Genomic DNA, 20,556 nt, shown 5'->3' on the forward strand with positions numbered 1-20,556 from the left:
TTCGGGGTATTTTTTTTTAAATCATCACTTATGCCTATCGACAAATGGGCCTATTCAATATGAACATTTTCAATTTTCTCATTTCTTTGGCGATAAAGGTTTCCCATCCTTTCGTTGCTCAACGGTCACTTTGTATTGTGGATGGGTATTGGGGCATTAGTTATAAAATGTCAAGAATCATCACCTTTTGACGAGAATAACAAGGGGCATTCGTCGGCTCAGCTTTTTTCCCCTTAAAAATAGTAACCTTTTCAATTTTTCACACTTCTTTCGTTATATACCTCCCCCCGTTCTAAGAGGTCGCTAAAGTCTCTTTCGTCTTATGGATGGGAGTTGGGGTCACTTATTACGAAATTAAAACAAAATAACGACCCCCCCCAAAAAAGCACAATCACTTGACTAGCGCCAGGGGCGCCAAGTAGCCCCAAGTAGCGGGCTGCTCGGTTTCTTACATGGGGTATTCTGATTTTTTTTTTCATTTTGCTATTGGACGTTTCGCCGATACTACAGTGGACGCGCCATATTCAAGAATGTGACGAAAGAAAAAAAGGCAAGCAGATCAGACATGTCTTTCAAAAAGCTGTTTTGTTTCTTGTAGTACGTGCATAATTTAGAGGTGAGTGTTTTGATTTATTTAACGAAATAAATTCGCATAAGGTGAATTGGGAAACCAACGTGTTATGTTGGTTGTTCCGCTGAACTCCGTTGGCTCCACTCCCCAAATACAGAGACCAAAGTTCTAGCTCCATCTGTACAGGGACTCAATGGCCATATGTTTATGTACCGGTATTAAGTTAGGATAAAATAGTGACAGTAGCGAGTAGGCTAACCCAGAGAGCTCCCGCCCGCGCAGCGGGCGGGAGCCCAGAAGCTTACCGTGTATTTGACCATACTCACCGGACTAGGGTGATTTATGGTCTAAATATTTCTCCAAATGAATTGTGAAAACAGAAAGTATACAATTACCACGATTATATGGATGAAGGTCTAACGAGTGGCAGTTTCCTGACATCTGGGCACAGACTGGAACCTCAAAAAAACGAAAAGTTCTCTCCTTCTACCCCCGTTTCGATCGGCCATTTTTGTTAAAAATCGTAACAAAATGGCCGATCGAGACTGGGGTAGAGGAGAGAACTTTTCGTTTTTTTGAGGTTCCAGTCTGTGCCCAGATGTCAGGAAACTGCCACTCGTTAGACCTTCATCCATATAATCGTGGTAATTGTATACTTTCTGTTTTCACAATTCATTTGGATAAATATTTAGACCATAAATCACCCTAGTCCGGTGAATATGGTCAAATACACGGTAAGCTTCTGGGCTCCCGCCCGCTGTGCGGGCGGGAGCTCTCTGGGTTACGAGTAGGCTAACCTAAGTCTGGGAGTTGCGCTACAGCCGAAGTAAGTCACTGTTTTTTCCCCTTATAAGTTTATTTTTCCCGTTTTGGTGCATTTCAGTTGATTACAATTGATATAAAATATTAATTCAAAAGGTAATTCATACTTTAAATGATTCAGAATATTTTGAAATTTTTCTCGATATGTTAATTGTTATCAATATCGGCTTACCTTTACTTTAGAATCCAATGTCATGAGCTAAAGTATGATGCCTCGTTCTAACACTACAGTGTGTAATCCATGCTCTCATAATCGATTATGACATTGGATTAAATGGATTGTAAAGTTACTCCTCAATATCAATACGGTATGTTCATTCCAAATTCATCAAGAATTACTCCGAGAAATCTCAAAGAATTACCGTACGTTTGATTATTTTATCATTAATTTTCAAAACACACATGACATGTCATTATTAGAATTATACTTAAAAAATTGAATATAATTTGTTTTATCTACATTTAAACAATTTATTGCACTTAAGTTAAACCATATTGCGACTTTTGAGAGATTAAAATTAACATTTGCACATAGTTCATTAAAGTTACTATTGGAGGCAAGAAGAGTAGTGTCATCAGTATCTAATTTTCATTTGAATTCATAGTCATCATGGTCATATATATACTCAACGGGCGTTTGGTTTAAAGCTCACATCTTTGTCGTTCTCGAAATGAGAATTTAGATTAAGTCGTAATCTGTCTAGATTGACACGATTTTCAGTTTTTACTTCAAATACATCAATTTGAACAAACTCTTTATTATCAATATCGTGAAATGGGAATATATACGTGACTCATCATTGCTTATCACACAAGTAGCAGAAGAAAACATTACCACATTAAACAATGTAATGTAAAAAATAAACACTAAAAATGAAATGAAACATTAAAAGTATAACAGAATAGTCAGAGGTTGGTAATGAAGTGAGAAAATATACAAATCAATATAAAAAAAACAAAGAAATATGCTTAAAAAGAAAAAGGGGAAAATGAGCTATAAAATATTTGAGGAAAAATTAACAAGGGTAATCAAATTTAACGTACATGTATGCATGACATATGCATCAGTCAAATAATGTATTGGCGAAACCATGAATTATCTATCCATTGGGTTCATAAATTTTTCATATCTAATCCAGGTCAGCTTTGTGTCAGATGACTCATTTAATAGTCTTGTTTCCAGTATAGAAGGAGCGTGATTATTTTTCCCTCGGATGGCCAAGCTTCGATGACCTTTTTACATTTTTTTGTAGCTCTTAGCAGGTCAGCATTCACTTTCGTGAGGTCTTCCTCGATGGCGATTTTTGTTCCTTTTAGCCTTCTTTCGTTTCTCGTCACCTCCGCTTCTGATATGACACAAACTTCACGATGATAGCTCTTGGTTTGGATTCCTTTGTTTTCGATTGCCTGGTCAGTGGTCACACATCCTCCCCTGTCCTGTTTCGGTACTACGCGATGAGAGCGATCGATGTCACTCTTGCTAACTTGGATGTTTACTTTACTTTGGATTATGCCACAGACTATCTCATCCGTGATCTGAGTGATCTCTCCTTCCGTTTCGGGGATCCCCCAAAACCGAAGACAATTCCTTCTTGAGTATTGTTCTTGATCGTCCACTGATGCATTGAGGGACTGGATTGAACTTCGTTGACCATCGATCACCTTATGAAGGTGCTCAATCTCCTTTGTTTTGGAATCCATCGCTGATTCTAAGTCAATTATTCTTGCTTTGGCTCGCTCCATTCTCTCAATTAATGTCCCCAGATCCTTTTCAGTTGCTTCACGCACTGCCAGTCCCACATTATTGTAGAACTTGTCACTCTGAAAACTTTTCTGAATGGCTTCATCTACGATCGATATTACGCTTTTCTAATCTAGTTGTACAGGCATAGTGAATCGGGCAAGGATAATCAGAACAGTATGAAGCGAGCTATTCCATGAAATATCAGACTGATGCATATAAAGTTCAAAGTAACATGAATGATAATTCACATGTTAAGACAAAATGTAAAGTTAAATAAAGTCAACGAGATTGATGTGGGTAGTATGCCGGGGTAGTATGAAGGGTATTGAGGTTGGACCCACAAATCACGACGATTTGGAAGAGTATATATATTGCACTTTCGGCTCTACTTCTGGAGATACGAGATCATTCTTCCACATGCACAGAAAGAAGTTGATGGGACTAGAGTGGATACTTGGTAGTGATCTTGATCATATATGTTCACAGTATATCCTCCAGAAATAAATGCAAGTGTACAAACCAGATTATTCCACTCTCCATGTAGTAAGCACAATGATCACAAAATGACACAAATTCCTGGCTTCCTTGCTGTAAAAAAAGGTGGAAAACGTCAGATAACGGCATAATAATCGATTCATGATTTGTAAGGTGAGCTCTAAGAAAAAAAATTCATCTGTTACTTACAGTAATTTGGCACAATGTTTTTGAAATAACTAAAATATCACCTGGATATATAATTTTATGTGTGACACAACTTGGCACAATATTTTTTAAAATAATCAAACTAATATCCCCTGGATAAGGGTCCGCAACCTTTACCAATCCCTGAAGACTAAAGGAGGGTCCGAAAGATGACAGCCAAAAGACACTTTCTACTTGGGGATGTAAAATGTGGTCTAGTTCGGCCTGGTACGTTGGGAAAACTTCTCAGACCTTCTCCACCACGAAACGGCATATAAAACATTCTCCAGAGAGTGAAAATAATGCATCATGGGAGAGAAGAACGTAAGACCCCTTACCACCGCCCCACATCACCCAGGCTTTCAGATGAAGTCACCGTCCTGTCTGGGCAAGGAGGGAAATGCGGAGCATCAGTCTCCAAAATCAGCTGATTTGCGGGAACAGCCCTAAGGCCTGGAATCTGATTGATTGTAAAGTAGGCTGCCATCCCAGCAATGCCGAATTAACAATGTGGGAAGGCAGCAACCCATTTCCCGGCTTGTAACGAATCCCTCATCATATATGGGGGGCTGGGGGGCTGTGGGCCAGCACGGCAGCACCCTGGAGAGAAAGCTGGGGTCCATAGAACTCTGGGGCGCAATAGATCAGGACCCCACCAACAACCTCTACAGGGTGCCTTGTCACCATGCGCTTCCCCTTTTTTCATACCAGCCATGTGGATGTCAAACCCTTCAGGTAGGGGTGGGAGCTGGGAGCAGAAGCGGGGGTATTCCTTAGACATTGAGATGATTATTTTGTCTGTTAAGATAATTGAGGAGACCCCTCCCTCTCCCCTTGCTAGGAAAAGTCCCTGTACCGGTACTGGTACCAGGATTCATGGAGCCCTTGCTAACCCTTCCTATTCCCTTCCCCATGGCTTTGGGTGTCTTAATGCCTTTCATGGCTGGGGCAGGAATCCCTGGACCCTGTCCCTAGTTGACTTCTATAAGACGTCTTAACTTTCGTAGCCATGTACGCTTCCGCTTAGTGCCGGGTGGTGGGACTGGACCTATCCGGGCTTTCAACTATCTGCCAACTAGCCTTTGGGGGGAGGAGGAGGGCGAGTGTCCATCTAAATTGGGGGGGGGGGGTCAAATATCTCCTCATCTGCATGGAGCTCAATCTTGGCCATCTGAAAAGAGAAAAGGAAATGGGTTACCCACAGCTACAAAATGGACAATAATACTTGTCAGTGGACATTCCTTCCGCATGGGTAACACCAACACATGCACCATGGAACCATTTCATTGCATCCATCACACTGAATCATGAAGGATCCATCATCGAGGGTTCTACAGTACTTAGCAATATCTTTCCTCCCTCCAGTCAGGGCTTGAGGGCTTGGTCTTTTCAAGGCACCTTTTGAGTTGATTGTGATTTACAGTCAGGCCATGTTCCGATAGGTCACCCGGTACACATAAGGGGTATATCGCTTCACGATTATAGCCTTCCAGGGAGATTGCAGCTTCTTACATTTTCCCTTGGGGGTCTGGTGAGAAGGTATACTCGGTCCCCTTCCTTAAATTGCCACAAGTACACCTTTATGTCATAATCCTGCTTCATCCCTCGCTGTGTATTCCGGAGGGTGGCTCTCGCAGCATCATGTGCATCTCGGATGCTCTGAGATAACAGATGAATATACATCCAGAGGTCGGTCAGAGACGGATGAGGGAAGTGGAAATTTTTTTTAATTCAACATTTGGGCCATCTTATTCAACCAAAGATAACCTCTTACAGAGATGAAATGTTGACTTCTAGGGAGTCCTTTTCTTGGACCTGCCCTTTACTGATATTTGCCACTGTGCACTGGATGCCAGTGGCAGTTCCACTTACATGCTAGTCATATTCCCTTCTCGAAGTTACGATTTACGTTAGGCCTCCCTCGCATGATTGATGGTATCACTATCACTCCCAACCACTTGAGGATGTTCCACAGTTCAAGTGAAATCCATGTCATTATCTCCAAACATTATAGATACTTTAGCACCTGAATATTCCAATTATGCAACAATCAACATGGGTCCATTTTTTTGCTATACATGTAGAGCTTCAAAGTTCACCCAAATTGATATTCTTAAGAATTGCAAATTTTTTAGACCTCGCAAGATCACTACAATTAGTTCAAACCTCTATTACTCAGTCGAAAAATCCAAAAAAAATTCCTCAAATTTAGCAATATAGTTTATAATTGTATCTTTAAGATGGAAAATCTATTCATATTGCTATTTGTTTGCTCTTTTAAGTCTAACAGCACTGTCCATTCTTAAAAATAGTGTGAACTGAAAGATAACAAAAAGCAAATCTAAAAAATGTGAAATTTCAATAACAGACAATAAATGCTGCACTTTATTGAATGCCTGGTTCCATGTATAGAAGCATTTCAGATATTAGAATGATGTCAGATTCTCCAAATATTACTGATCATTGAGCCAGAAAAAATATTTATTCATTACCTTACTTTCTGTCTAAAAAAGATTTAATTTCAATGCCATGTTAGCATATTAAAAAACAGACTTCTTTTAGTTCTAGAATTCAAAGGTAATAATGTCCAAATTTTATCTTGTATTTTTTTGCATCTGCAGGTGAGTGGAGCTGGAATGGACAAGCTTTGCTAATCACTACACAACCAACACTGTACAGCTACAATCAGGGACACAAGTTCAGCTCAGCAAACGGGTCAAAGGTTACCAGCAGGTCAATTATAAAACTCCCACAAGGTAACCATTTCACTCTACATGTACTTTCCCCATTCATAAGATCATCAGTGATTTTATCAACCGGCTCAAACCTGATTTTTTTTTTTTTTTTTTTTGCATATTCTGAAAGCCTGTGATTCACTCTATTGATTTGCCAAATTTCAGATCGAAATTTGCATTATTTGCATTATTTAAAAAATGAGGGCATTATGAACCGGTTCAACCTCCTTTGATTTTATGAACTGGCTCAAACCATTCTTTGTGTACTATAAAGTCTCTTGAATGGTACACATACATCAAAGACCCAACCTAGATGCTCCGCGTTTGTGATTGGCGCAGGGTTTATGCAAGAGGCCACCAGGCCTCATCTGGCGCAGTTGAGAACACCAATAGTTGATGCAATTTAATGTATACAATTCTATTCTTTTTTGTTACTTAAGATTTATATACATATTTTATTTCTGACAATTGTAAGCACTGTGATACTTTTTATGTAAAGCGCATATAAGTAACCGTTATTATTAAAAAAAAAAAACATGTGCATGGAATAAATGATTTTACAAACTGGCTCACACTGTGGTTTATGCCGCTAAAAAACAGTGTGCATGGTTCGCGTGATTTTACGAACTGGCTCAAACCTGTTTGGGGTAAAAATCAGCAGCTTCTGAAATGCATACATGCGCTTCATTTCAAATATTGAAAAATGAATACGAATTGCGAACAAAATTTTGTATATTACAAAAGAATAGAATGTATGCTTTAAATTGGTGTAAATAATTGATCAGGGGTTGTTTCACCAAGATTTAAGTATGCCTTACATGTAAGTCGCACTTAAATGGCTATGCGTACATGATATGCAACGTGCAATCTTATTGATAGATACGCAGTAGTGCGCGTCCTCATGACACGATCTGACCAATGCGATAAAGCCTTTCATACCGTACGCAACTCAGTATTTACGTGCGACTCAAAGTCATACTTAAATCTTTGTGAAACACTCCCCTGGTTTCTCTCAAAGCGCAAAGTTATGAGCGTCTGAAAAAACATCCAAACTTTGACCGCAATTATCTCGAAATCATGTTTTGGAGACCAGACGAGGTTTGAGCCAGATCGTAAAATCACTGATGAGATATGATGTCAACAATCTGTCATTATAACCTTTTTATTGTATTTTTCATAGTATACTGTCTCATATTTATTTTCATCCTGTTACCAAAAGTAAGATTACATGTAGATCCTTGTGTACTCTCTCTACATGATTTGCAATAGATGATTCTGGGAAGGTATTACTATTTCATTTGAATACCAAAAAAATATATATGCCATGATCATACACAAATGTTGGTACTGCTTCTGTTTGTTACAGTAGTTTTACTAGTTTTGAGACATTCAGTTGATATCACACATGGTATTTCTTTTATTCATTCATCAGGCGGTATCAACATCATTCAGCCATCAAGAGGACACCAGATCATTCTGACAACCCAATCACCCAAGCCAACCTTGTCAATGTGCAGCTTTCGTCAAACTCCACAACCCATGCTGTCCAAAGACCAGGCACTCTGCAAATGGTTCTGTCGGACACTGCCACCCAGCTCCAAGCTGCTCAGCAATTACACCAGTTCAAAGACAGTTGATTGCACAGGGTGGCTCAGGCTGTAGTCTCTACAAAGGTCACTGCTGGTCGGTCTCCCTCTACAGATGAAGCAGATACAGGTAGTTCTGCAACAGCAGCAACTGCCGCAAACAAGTTGTGCATGACATACTATACTGTGTGAGCTCGTAATCAAGGCCGAGGAGTCCATATGTTACCATAGATTAGGCAGTGAGGAATGTCATTGCCTCAAGTGCTATGTCGGGAGGTGTCAAGGATGTCAAGTCCTTCCACAAAGACTGTTGTATTGTCCTTGGCATTTGAGAAGGCAACCAATATTGCTACGATGATCAGGGATTCAAGTCTGTCAGACAACTGTGGCCAGTTTCTCTCCAAGTGGTAAGATAACCTTCACATTTTAGTTATACATTTTAAAGTCCACCCCGAATTAAAGAGATCTGGGGCCCGTTGTATAAAGATTTGCGATAAAATGCAACTAAAAAAAATCTTGAGCAACTTGATTTTCAGCCAATGAAGCACCCGTATTCGGGACATGCGCTTAATATTTTGACTTGGGTTTAAACACAAATCTTTCTGCATTAGGCCCCTGAATAAAAGATAAAAATCTAACCACCAGAGCAGAATACAGAATCAATATTTGGTGTATACAGCTTTATTTTATAAAAAAATGGTTGTATACTCAGCATTTATAGTGATATGCAAATGAGAGACTGTATCGGACTGCATCCAAGATGAGTCACAGTGCATTTTGTATAATGGTATTGAGCGAAAGTTTAGTGAATAATACACCTGTCATTTGTATAACCCACCCTATGATCCCTGGGAAAGGTGCGTCATGGATGAGTCATTTACATCAAATTAGTGACGCAAGGTACAGTCATTCTACCTATTTTGTGCGTCACAACGTAGCCCGTGGTGTGCACCAGTGTCAGTCACTATACCTTTGTTGCGTCAATATCTACAGAAGCACAGTCCAAATCCGAAAATGGTTTAATAAATTTGACGAGGGTGTCGGTTATTGATTAGACGCACAGGTGTGTCATGGTAAAGTAAAATCGGATGCACGTTAGACAAGTGATGCACCATTCCCGGGGGTCATGGGGTGGGTAATACAAATGACAGACCTGTGTATAATGTATTGTTTGTGCTGTTTAGATGAATTTCCAGATTGTTTTCCTTTAAAGTCCCCAATACATTCATCCCTGTTATTTTATAATGGTGTCAACAAGAATGGACAGTTCAAAATCATTGAAAGAAAGAAGCAGCTGAGAAACTCAAGGAAGCAGAAAAGGGGAAATCAATCTTAGTCCCATCTCTCTCTCTCTCTCTGTTTCTCCCATACAAATAGAATACTGTATTAGTACTATATTAATGAGAAAAGATAATTTTTTTTTGGTGATTCAGGGTGCTACATAACTTTTTTGAAGCACTTGCCCGGTCGGGCAAGTAAATTTTCAAATAGTTGGAAAATACTTGCCCGAATGTAGATTTCACTTGCCCGAAAAAAATCCTTGAAAACAAAGTTTTATTGCTTCAAAACAATATAGGCTTACGATTTACATTCCATACCATTGATGGCTATTTTAATATATTTTTCAACATGACTACTGATGTATACCGTGTAATTGTATTTCTTTTTAAAAAATAATTTTTATCTTCTACATCTTGACAAAAAATATGGTCAATATGCTCTTTAATTAATTTCTTAATCTCATATATTTTCCATGTACTTTGTTGGGGATTAAGACACACAATAAAAAAGGGAAAATCACTGAAAATAACGAGAGAAAGAAAACAAAAATTAAGAGGGGGAGAGAATGAAAGAAAAAAAAATAAAGAAGACAGAAAGGAGGAAGAAATAAAGGAAGGAAGAAAGAAAAAATAAAGAAAGAACAAAAAAAGAAGTAAAGAGAGAGAGAATGGCTGTGGGGAAGAGAAAGATGGAAAGAAAGAAAGAAAGGACGGAAAGAAAGAAGTAAAGAAAAAAGAAAAAAATAGAGAGGTAAGACTGGGGGGAAGAAAAGAAAGAAAGGAAGGACTAAAGAAAGAAAAAGAAAGAAAAAGGTAAAAGGAAAGAAAGGAAGAAAGAAAAGAGAAAAAGAAAAGCTGAAGAAAGGATGGCTGGAAGGAAGGAAATAGGAAAGAAAGAACGAAAGGAAAGAAGAAAGGAAGAAAGAAAAGGTAAAATGATAGATGGAAGGAAGGGAAAAATAAAGAAGACAGAAAGGAAGAAATAAAGGATGGAAGAAAGAAAAAAAAAAGAAAGAACAAACAAAAAGAACAAAAGAGAGAGAGAATGGCCATGGGGAAGAGAATGATGGAAAGAAAGAAAGAAAGAAAGAAGGAAAGAAAGAAAGTAAAAAAACTGAAGAAAAAAAATAGAGAGAGAAAGACCAAGGGGAAGAAAAAGGAAGGTAAGAAAGGACTAAAGAAAGAAAAAAGGTAAAATGAAAGAAAGGAAGAAAGAAAAGAGAAAAAGAAAAGGTGGAAAAAGGATGGATGGAAGGAAGGAAAAGAAACAACTAGAGAAAGGAAGAAAGAAAATGTAAAAGGATAGATGGAAGGAAGGAAAAAAAGAAAGAAAAGTAGAACAGAAAGAAAGGAAGGAATGAAGGAAAGAGATGAAGGAAGAAAGAAAAAATAAGGAAGAAAAGAAAGGATGGTTGGGGGAAAAAAGAAAGATCAAAGATTGAAAAGAAATGTAGGAAAGATAAGCAGAAAGAAAGAAAACAGAGAGGAAGAAAGCTCAAACTATCCAGTCATAAATAAAGAAGAAAAATTATCAATTTCTTTTTGGCTAAAAAAAATAGTTACGAGAGAAACCAATTCAAGTTTATCAACATACACACAAATGCATATGTGACAGACGATATTATTAAAAACCCGATCGTTTTGAAGCAATACAGAAGTGATGATTTCTTCTTTTACTGCTTACAAATGACAGAATTACCTCAATTTTTTGGAAATATGGACATTACAAGAGTTTCCATTGGTAAGAAATGTGAATTTTGACAGTTCTGTATGAGATTTCTTCCAGTGCAAACTTCGTTCGTCGGTAGAAACTTATACCCCTTTCATAAACCCATCCTCCCATTAGCTGCCTAAGAGTAATGCGGATAATTCAATAAAAATTGCGTTCACAAACTCCGAAAATAATCCGCACTATTTTTACGAGCGCCCGTCCTGAAAAAGGCGGATAATCGTCATGGCAACCGCACACACCCCCTCCGATGCGGTTGTGTTGGAAAAGGGTGACCTTGTGACCGCACCATGGCAATTATCCGCATTACTTTGGATTGCGTTCATAAAGTCAAAATCTGGTCCCGATGCCGCTATTATGCGGATAATTTCAGCATCAAAATAATACGGATAACTCTGGTCCTCCTCCGATTTTACGACCAAATTATGCTGCTATTAGCCGCATAATTGGGTTTATGAAAGAGGTATTAACTACATGCATATGGGCTGCGTGGACGTGGCCAGGCGCTAGCTAGGTATGCTAGACTTGCATGCCATTGATTCTGTGTGTGAGGTTGTGTGTGTATATATGTATGTGTCTGAGCTGTGTGTCTCTTGCACAAAATCGCGCAAATTTTGCAGTTCGAATCATGACTTATAAACTTTTTTGAAAGAAGAAAATGATATGGCTTTTTTGTCTCTATTTCTTTTCTATAGTTTTCATGGTGAAATATGGGGAATCTTTCTAAAATATTATTTTTATAGGAGAATTTTGCTTGCCCGATTCGGCAATTACTTTTTGTCTTTGTTTCAAAACACTTGCCTGACTCTTACTTTTACTTGCCCCGGGCAATCGGGCAAGCGCTTATGTCGCACCCTGTGATTGAAAACATAAACTATAATACATCGATAGCAGAAGAGTGAGGGCAAGTTTACTAACAGCCAGTAAATAAAGACTATACTCAGTCATTTTATTGACTTAAGCAAAAACAGAGCAAAACCAAATTTATTTGGAAACAAACTTATCTAAAGAAGCATGATATTACAAAAAGAATACCTATTGTTATCCTTTTAGTACGTGATTATTTTTTTTGTATTTTACTGAACTCTTCTCCTTTAAAAAATAGTGATCCTTTAAGAATGAAATCTTCCACTTCTATAAAAAAAAGGTACTTATTCTTAAGCCTTCATGTTTTTCTTTCCAGGAATCTAGAGCCAGAGCAGATGAGCATAAGGCATGCCTCTCCCGTATTGCTTCCTACCATCAGCAGCCCTGCAGTACCAAACTGGTGTACGGTCAAGACCTCTTTACAGCTGGGTCTCTCTACCATGCCTCTTAACCCTAAAAAGACTGGGGGCCTCCAACGATTTCCATTTAAAAAAAAAAGAAGAAAAAAAAAAGGTTGCGAAACAAAGGAATAAATGAGAAATTTTAGACGCATTCAAAGTTATAAAGGACATTATTGATACTAATTGTTTTTTCATGTGCATTCAATTCGGATGCCACAAAGAAAAAAATTAGCACATGAAGGTTTTTTTTTAAGGATTTACAGCCACATTCTAATTCCGTGCATTCTTTAAGTTTAATAGTATGATTGAAAATAGATTTGAATTATTTCGGAACAATGAAATATACAATTTTGTTGATCATGTCATGAGTGGATTCTCGTTTAAAATCACTTTACAACAGCAGAGATATTTAGGGGGCGTTTAGCCCCGGCGGCCGTCTTTCCAAAAATACCCCAGTCTTATTAGAGTTAACCTGTTGGTAAGAGAAGACCCTTCAGTAATTGAATTGGGTAGCTTCTACTGCTATCGCTGGCTGGTTGGAGATGCCCTGAGGAGAGTGGAGATAGCCTACAAGAAGACCAGGTTTTCGGGAACGTCCTTCACACCCTTGGCGACTACCTTGAGGAACTTCTGCAGATCATCAAGAGGTATGTTGAACAGGGTTATTACGAGTGACGTTAAATGGTGGTAGGATAAAACACCCCTCACATTGCCATGGGACTTTTAGGGGGACGAAAACTATGTGGTCTGATCATTTTCATATCATTTTCTTTTTCAATGGGGAAATAAGTGCTTGGCAGGCGAGTGCCTGTCTTATATTTTGGGTGGTGGACAGATTCAACGAGCACTACCACTGAAGTGGCAACAATTAATGTTTTCTCGCTCTCACCTGCATAGCAGAGTGAGACTATAGGTGCATCTTTTCCTAAGGTGCCAGAATATGAAGTGCTAACAATTAACTTTGTCTCGCTCTCGCCTGCATAGCATAGTGAGACTATAGGCGCATCTTTCCCTAAGGCACTAGAATTGGCCTCAACATTGAAAACCAAGGTTAAGTTTTTGAAATGTCATAACTTAGAAAGTATATGGACCTTTTTTTTTATAAAACTTGGACATTAGGGTAATCAAGTATCACTATATAGTTTCTTTCTACATGTAAGTGTCAGGTCACATGACCAAGGTAAAAGGTCATTTAGGGTCAATAAACCTAGACCAAGTTGGGGGAATTAACATTGAAACCTTAACTGAGGTTAAATTTCGGAAATGTCATAATAACTTATTAAAGAATTATGTCACTCTTGTTCGTGAAACTTGGACATAAGAGTACTCAAGTATCACTGATTCTCTTTCATTAGTTTCATGTCACATAATTAAGGTCAAAGGACATTCACGGTCAATGCACTGTGACCATGTTGTGGGTATTGAAATGCCGTTCATGGAACTATTTTTTTTAAAGACTGAGCCTTATATCTTAGGTCACATGATCAAGGTCAAAGGTTATTCAGGATCAATGAATGATTTTATAATCATATGGATGCTGTTTATTATGAATAATTACTCATGTTAATAGTTGTTTTCAAAATCAGCACTGCTGCTATTAAAAGTGTATGTACATAGGAATTTATTTGTAATCTGTACCTTAAAAACAGTGTAAAATGACTGGAAGAACTATGATGAAAGACAAAAACTCGTTACATGGCTTTCATAAAATGAATGAATATACAAATGTATACATTAATCATAGGAAATAAGGAAGCATCTAGATGTTGCTTTTCAGCTACAGTATAGTTCCAAATTGTGATCAGTCATGCATGAATGATTATAATTCATTAACTGAGATAATGCAAATTTTCATACCTTTTGTGATCAATGCTTTATATCACCATTTGCATTTGCATTTGCATTTTTTCATATTATGATTCATAATCATTCATGTTTGACCGATCACAATGTGCAACGAGGTGAAAAACAAAGGCTTTACCCATTTTCCATTATATACATATACTGTATATATATAAATAAATGTGTGAAGTTATACATGTACTACAGCTTTGGCAACTCTTTTATTTAAATATTGTGTGAAAGAAATGGATAAAGAGAACAATGGTAGGCGTAGCTTAAATCAAGGTTCCCCAGAGCTATCTACCCTTTAGGAAATATTGGTGATGCCGAAAAAATGTCTCAGCCGGGAATCGAACCCGGGCCCCCGGGCCCCCCCCTGGCGTTCAAAGCTGGGGGCCCGGGTTCGATTCCCGGCAGAGACATTTTTTCGGCATCACCAATTTTTCCAAAAGGGTAGATAGCTCTGGGGAACCTTGATTTAAGCTACGCCTACCCTTGTTCTCTTTATATATATATATATATATATATATATATATATAATAGCCAAGTTAGGAATATTTTGGTTCTAACATAGTTCATCTTATTTTGCATTGTTCTATGTTACAAATAATTCCTGGAGACATTGTATATTGAATTGCGTAGTGCAGCTGAGACTGCCAGAGGTGTTCCAACTATGTTTTGCTACGTGTATTTACCCTTTCACACGGTTCTTTTATTGAACATGAAAAATGGGTTCCATTTACATTTGATAGTGACATTTTAAGAATTAAGATATACAAATATTTCACAATGTACTCTCCTAAAAATATTACATGATGTGCCTTCCTTCGTGCATTCCAAAAATTATTCATAGAAGTTGTTTTAAAAAAATCACTGCTGATATATTGAATTGACAGCCAGAGGCATTCCGTTTGTTGATATGGACCTGACCACACTTCATCCTGGATTGGATCTAAAAAAAGTTGTTTGCTGGCAATATGTCTTTAATCTTATTTCTGCAATGAAGGCATACAGTGTAGTTTTATAATCTATCGTATGATTTTTTTTTATGACAGGACACCTCCCTGACAGGATCAGTATCAACAAAAAAAGCTTGAATAGGTTTTCAATTAGAAGGTGAGTTCAGTATAATTTCTTTCTCGTTTTGGATTATTCTAGAAATTCTAACTAGCCAGAGAAAGTTGACATTTTGATTTAGACAAATAAAGTTTGACATACTATCATCTATGTCAATAAACTGCTTTCACTACTGACAATTGTGTCAACAATTGAAGAAAAATAAAATATATCCAACCTGTTTCATATGCATGCATACAATCGTCAACATAAATTTTGTTAATTCAATTGTTGATTATAGCCCAATTATAACAGAATCCAGATCAAAATACATATGCAGGGTTCCCACAGTCATGGAAATTATTGGAACATCCTGGAAAACTTTGTGGTCATGGAAAGTCAGGGAATTTGGAAACTTTATGAAAAGTCATGGAAAAGTAATGGAATTGCATTTATGCCTCTTGGCTATGGCAGCTTCCCAGTTTGTCGTGTCTCGCAACTCTCATACTCTGTGATCATAGTCTGCTTTTATAATTGGTGTTCATGATTTCCATTTTCCCAAGTTTTGTGACATCCCAAATTCTACATAACTCTCGGGACATCACGGGAAGTCATGGAAAGCAGCAATTTAGTCGTGGAAAAGTCATGGAATTCTGTTTTCAAATTTGTGTGGGAACCCTGATATACAAATTCTTCTGATTGTGATTTGATGTCTATAAAAGGAAAATTGTCACCAATATAATTCTATTTTTATTACGCTATAAAAAAATGAAATTTTTAAAGTCATATGTCCTAAATATACACAAGAGGCCTTTTAGAGGTAAGAAATCAGACAATATTGACAGAGAATTGCTATGCTGAGTCAATCATGCCAAGTCCATCATAAAGTTGCAATATAAACATGCTCTTGGAACGGATTGTATTTTCATTTTGCAGGAAAAATATGTGATTTCTCCCACATATACACCAAAGGCCTTTTAATTTATTAGAGCCAAGAACTCGGATGATACTGACAGTCGATCATGCCAAATCCATCCAAAAGTTGCTACATGTAATAAATACTGTCTCCGAACTGGACATATGACGTCAGTCTTCCAGATGTATGATGAATGATGATTCAGGAAGTCTGTCTGGCTATACATTCATTGTAGAGCCTAATCATTCACCTCGCTCATTCCATATCGTGAAAATGGATAGAAGTAGAATTATCAAATGATCTTTCACAATAACAGGGGTTGACCATAAAATTATGGTCTTTTGAATCAATAGGATCATGCTCATTTGATGCAATATGATCTCCCTCGGCATACAACACCAATTTTGTAAAGTTAGCAAAAAGTGAGAAGTTGCTTCCCCCAAAAGTCATTTGGGTTGAGTGGGGGGGGGGGGGTTGATGGAGTCCAAAAATCACCATTCTACATTCGTTATTATCTCAACTAAGATTCATCACTCCAGATTTTATGACTGTTTTGGGGGTAAATCAGCACTGTGTTGTGAACAAAGTCATGACCCTATAGAGAGGTTGGTTTATATGGAAGTGACAAAAGTGCTGAATTTTTAGTTGGTGTTTTTGTCCAATGGTTTCTGTTGTCAATTTTACTCCATAGAAGCATCTGTTTTTTGTTTATCCCTCCAGCTACCCAGCCCTTGATCCTGCTCCACCACCACCACCAATGGTAGCTCCAGCTCGTGGTTAATATGCAGAGAAGGAGAATCTTTGTTAATTCCTCCAGCTACCCAGCCCTTGATCCTGCTTCACCACCACCACCAATGGTAGCTCCAGCTCGTGGTTAATATGCAGAGAAGGAGAATCTTTGTTAATTCCTCCAGCTACCCAGCCCTTCTGCTCCACCACCTCCACCACCAATGGTAGCTCCAGCTCATGGTTAATATGCAGAGAAGGAGAATCTTTGTTAATTCCTCCAGCTACCCAGCCCTTGATCCTGCTTCACCACCACCACCAATGGTAGCTCCAGCTTGTGGTTAATATGCAGAGAAGGAGAATCTTTGTTAATTCCTCCAGCTACCCAGCCCTTCTGCTCCACCACCACCACCAATGGTAGCTCCAGCTCATGGTTATTCTGCAGAGATGGAGAATCATTGTTTATTCCTCCAGTTACCTAGCCCTCCTTACCCACCAAGACCAGTGAGATCTCTGGCTCCTGGTTATTATGTAGAGATGGAGAATATTTGTTTATTCCTCCTACCCAGCCCTCCTGCCCCCACCACCACCAATGGTAGCTCCAGGTCCTGGTTATTATGCAGAGATGTAGAATCTTAGGAAGCAGAGAGATGATACGTGTACCATAGAAGAGGCAGAGAAAGTGCAGGTGGGTCAAGATCTTTTGTTATCAAACAATATTATGCCTTAAAGGGGAATCCTACCCAAATAACAAGTTGTTTTTATCGGAAGAAGAAAAATCAGACAAGTACATGGTTGAAAGTTTTGACAAAATCGGACACTCTGTGAAAAAGTTATGAATTTTTAAAAGTTGTAAAAAATTGTTATCGCTGTACCCATGGAGACTTCAAATTTGCCACATTGGTGATGTCATAATGATGTAAGGCAAGGACTACTCTCCTATTTACTCCAATACATAGAATTGTTAAATTGTTGTTTTTTCAAAAGTTTTATTTTAAACCATATTTTACTTTCATGAGGATACACATTGTTATTTTCGGAGCACTGCCCCATGGAAATAGGTACTTTAGAGAAAAAACCACAAATCCTTTAACCCTTGTTAAACTGGGGGGGGATCAATTTGACCTCCCCCTCAACAAATTTTGTCACTACGCCGTCGCACGAATTTTTTTGACTGCGCCGCTCATAGACTTTTTACTTTCAAGTCTTGCGCATCTTTTGAGACCAAATTTGCGACGCCCGGGTACGCGGTTCCAAAATTACGCAACGTTGTGTAAGTGCATGTCAGACAAGAAATTGCTCAAAAACGTGATTCCGTGTAAAAAGTCAATGCAAATTGTGTTTTTCAACCAAAAATCATAAATGTATGATTATTTTTAGTTTTGTTGGTTAAAAAGGATTTATTTTATGCTATTTATGATCGCAAAAGGGTCCTCGACATAGTTCATCGGGAAAAACACTAAAAAACAAAGGTTTGAAAAAACAAAGAAATACATAAGAATTTAAAAAACAATAAAATACATAAGAAATTAACATTTTTGCTATTTTTTGTAGATGTTTGTTAGAAATGTTATAATTGATACTCCCACCAAAAATTAGCATTCTACTAGCTATATAAATTGAGTTAAAGGCAAATACATACACAAAGAACCAAATTTATGGCAAATTTCATATACTTATTTGCATAAATAAAAAAATAAAAAGAAATTGAAAATTTTATTATACACTCTGGTAGTTTAAATCCGGTTCTACGAAATAGCCCAGTTAAGATAGGGTTAAAGTACATGGCCTATTGAAAAGGTGTCCTTCCCACTTGTCATTGAAATTTACATCGTTTTAGAGACCTCAATTTTAAAACTGTCATAACTTTCTTATTTCCTGTCTGATTTCTTTCAAATTTTCACCATTCTGTTTTATTTTTCTTGTTTCCCACACATCATACTATGACTATGGTTGGATTCCCCTCTAATTTGCATTATTCACATATGTCTTTTCCAAAAAGATATCCAAGTTAGAAAACTAAATAAGCAAGTGATTTTTTTTCATTTCATTTTGTGTTGTTGATAAATGTGCAAATTGTACTGATCTTCAGTAATTAGTACTGGAAAAAATACAATACACGATGGTTTCATTCAAAATACTGATTTCTAAAGTTCCAGTTAATGTGTTGTCCAATGATATTTCTTTGGAAAACCAGATTTCCTTACCAAAATACCAAAATGTTCTTGTTTCAGATTGGCAAATCTAATACTTTATGGAGTTGCCCAATAAACACCAGAAGTGCATTTTCCCCAAATACAAAGTTTTTTTTTTTATGAATACGGTATGTATCATAGTGAGATGAATGTTTTTGAAAAAAAATTGTTAAAATGTTTTTTCCTTTCCTCTTTACACAGGTCATGTGACTCAGTATGCAACATGGACACACCCCCTATCTGGTGAGAGAGATGGTCTATCAGAGACAAGGACAGACAGATCATGTGGGTGGCCCAGCACAGCAATGTGTGAGATATGGAAACAGTGCCTGATGGAAGCAGAGATTGTAGATATTTTAACTGACCACTTGACTTTACAGTTCATTCCTGACTAACCTACAGGATTGCAGATTATGACTGAATTATCAGATGAATAATTGATTTTGATTTAATCTTGAATCCTGGACAAAGTTACTGCCTTTAAATATCCCAATATATATATTTTTTTATTTAAGGCTACATAACAAATGTTTGCAATCAATCGCTTATTACAATAACCAATTAAGATCACAGTTACATGCACCAGGAACCAATCAGAGCAATCCATCGCAAAACATTGGGTTCAAAGGTCCATGTGCCTGGAGAAGCAAGCACCATTTTCTAGAAGTCAAACTCAAAATATTTTACATAAATCTTCTGTCGTGTAAATCAAATTGAAGGAACCAACAGTTTAAAACTTTTAGGTCACTTTGTCAAAAATATTTCAGGCATCACATGTATGACTTGAATTTGGTTTTGCTACTCCTGAACTTATTTTTGTTATGTATTTTAAGATTTCATTTGTGTCACTACAAGAAGCAGGTCCAAGCTATTATCTAATTTCTGACAATTCGAATATCTGAATTGTCTATTGTTTATGTAAGGCATGGCTTTTTTTTTTATCATGATTCCATTGTATTTTTATCAATTCATTTTAACAATTCTGCAAAAGTGGATCCAAAGGTTTTCCAGAGTTTTTCCCTCTTGTGTTTTATCTCTGGTTTTTTACCCTGGTTCTACTTGTAGAATTGTTTAGCCCTATACAGGGTATATCAAAAAAAAGGAAACCCAACTTCATTATTTTTCCTGGGGAAAAATAGAAAATCAGCAACACCTTAAAGTGCATCTTATTTGCAATCAAATTGTACTTTCATCATGTATATAGGACTATGCAGCGCTGAACACATTGTTTTGAAAATATTACACAAAAATGGATATTTGGATATCAAATATCCATTCTCAAAATTATTCATGTTAGAAGTTGGGTTTCGTTTTTCTTGATACACCCTGTATAGCCTGGGCTATTTCTAAATTGCATAGCCGGGGGGAGGGGGGGGGGAATAAATAACATATCCCAGCCTTTCTT

General features: G+C 37.4%; 1 long non-coding RNA gene across 1 annotated transcript; it reads left to right on the top strand.

The window, feature by feature from the left end:
• The first annotated feature begins 506 nt into the window (after positions 1-506).
• LOC129269801 (uncharacterized) lies at positions 507-20,244 on the top strand. The gene is made up of 7 exons (XR_010294768.1): positions 507-616; positions 6,440-6,574; positions 7,986-8,546; positions 12,332-13,063; positions 15,314-15,374; positions 16,951-17,644; positions 19,353-20,244. It is a non-coding gene; the product is annotated as an uncharacterized LOC129269801 (long non-coding RNA).
• The last annotated feature ends 312 nt before the right edge of the window (positions 20,245-20,556 follow it).

This window comes from Lytechinus pictus, chromosome 10, assembly GCF_037042905.1.
Source record: "Lytechinus pictus isolate F3 Inbred chromosome 10, Lp3.0, whole genome shotgun sequence".
NCBI lineage: Eukaryota > Metazoa > Echinodermata > Echinoidea > Temnopleuroida > Toxopneustidae > Lytechinus > Lytechinus pictus.